Source organism: Gekko japonicus, unplaced genomic scaffold (assembly GCF_001447785.1).
Source record: "Gekko japonicus isolate JY-2015 unplaced genomic scaffold, Gekko_japonicus_V1.1 scaffold416, whole genome shotgun sequence".
In the NCBI taxonomy this organism is placed as follows: Eukaryota; Metazoa; Chordata; class Lepidosauria; order Squamata; family Gekkonidae; genus Gekko; species Gekko japonicus.
In genome coordinates this window covers 337,609-339,759 of record NW_015172564.1, presented here as the reverse complement: position 1 = coordinate 339,759, position 2,151 = coordinate 337,609, and positions in this window count along the sequence as shown.

Genomic DNA, 2,151 nt, shown 5'->3' with positions numbered 1-2,151 from the left:
CCCCCCCGCTTCCCCTCCCCATCCCTCCAGCCTCACCAAGCCCCCCCCCAACTCACCCTGCCTGGGCACTCCTGCCTGAGGAGAGCGGCTCACGGCCTCTTCACAGACCTCCTCCCATGAAGGCAGGCTGGGCTCCAGACCCCACGGAGGAGGAGTGGAGTGGAGTCCCCTTGCCCAGTCGGATCTCCTTCAGGGAGCCCTCCTGCCTCCGTGCCCTTCCTGCCAGGCCGGGGGCGGCTGCTGCTTGGAGGCCCACTGCCAAGGCAGGCTGCTGGGCCCAGCCAGGTGGCTTCACTGAGAGGCAGACGCAACACTTTCTGGGATGCAAACAGAGGCTCTTTCTTACCGCTGGGCCCCTGAACCTGTTGGATTCTCTGGACGGGTCCTGCCAGGGAACCACGGGAAAAGCCGCAGGGCGCTCAAGGCTCTAAGGCGGCTGAGCCGGGGCTGGGGGTGGCCCACGGAGGAGGAGCCGGCAGTCAGCTCTCAAGACTAGCAGGCAACTTTTATTGGAGGAAACACATGCTGGAGAGGGCAGGAAAGAGAGAGGGAGGAGAGATCCCCTACAAACAAAGGCTGACTCGACGGTGCGGGATGCTCCGGGGTGCAAGACGGAGAGATCGGGCGCCTTCCTTTGGGGTGTGTGCGAGGGAGGAAGCGGAGGACGCTGCCCCTCCTCAGAGTAGCACCCTACCTCAGAGGAAAGGAGCAGGGAGCAGGAAGGGAAGGATGCTCCGTGGGTCCTCCTGACCCCTCCGTCTGTCTGAACTCTTTGGTGCCACCTCTCAAGTCTGAGGCAGGAGACAGCGCCAAAGTCCTCCACGTCCACCAGGAAGGAGGGGAAGTGGCAGGAAGTGATGCTGCGGGGGGGGAGGTCCCCGAGGGGGGGAGGGGTCTGGCCAGGCCAGAGTCAGGCAGGCAGGTGAGGCTACAGACACTCGCTCTTCCATTCCCCCCCCCCACAGACACACCTGGGGCAGTGGAGGCAAGAAGAGCCAGGGCTTCACGGGGTTGCCAGCAAGCCAGCGCTCCCCCAGGGTGGAAGGGACGGGGGGGGGGACACACACACACACACACCGTGTTTTCCAGCTTCTTCCTTTGCATGGGATTGGTTCATTATTCATGACTGGGATGACCCGGGTTGCTTCAGGTCAGTTTGGAAAGTCCCTTCCAGGCCCACCAGAGTAGGTCCCCAGGAGAACCAGTGGGGAGGGCCGGTGGGCCTGGCCCAGCCTTCCCCCACCCCGCCCCCCGCTGGCTGGGTGCTCCTCCCTCCCTCCCTCCCGCTCCCTGCCCCCTTGGCTTTGCAGCCAGCCCAGAGGAAGACAGGAAGGCCTGGCGTGATCTGGTCCATGGGGTCGCGAAGAGTCGGACTCGACTGTGCGACTGAACAACAACAGTGGGGGAAGCCCCCCCCCCCCCGTCCCAGTGGGTGCCTTCCAAGATCTGGTCCCCCCCCCCGGGCTCTGGTAGGTCTCACGGTGGTTGTTCTTAAGGGTGGGGAGCACTGCTTTTCCTCCCCAGGAGAGGAGCCCAAAGTGGCTCCTTGCCAATCAGATAACCAGCCGGGGAAATCACAATGCACAAAATCAAACGGAAGTCTGCATGATATCACCAGAACCGACAAAACATTTCAATCAAGGACTGGCGGAGAAAGCCAAGTTGGCTCTCTTTCCAGAGAGGGAGGGTGGGGTGGGGAGACCAGGTTTGTGAATCAGCGTGAAGCGATGCTTCCCCCCCCCCGCCCCAAGGCAGACAGGGGTTGGGGGGGTCACCCACACCAAGGAATGCAAGCAGGACTGGGTGTCCGCAGGCTGCAAGACTAACCCTGGGGGGAGGGGCCCCTGGGAAACGGGGGGGGCAGCTGGCTCCCAAGCTGCTGCAGGGGGGGGGAAGGCAGAGTGGCTGACAGGAGAGAGGCTGCCCTGGTTTCTCCTTCTGCTCCCCACCCACCCCAGCACGTGGTCTTCGCTTGGGTCCCCCACTCCCCACTTCCCTTCTGTGCCTGGGTCTGCACACACGGACGCAGCGTGGAGGCAGGCCCTTTGCACTGACTATTTTAATAGATGAACCCCTTCCCTTTCCAGCTGGTGGGCTCCGGGAAAGCTGGCTGGGTGCTGGGGGGGTGGGGGGACAGCCTGACCTGTCTCT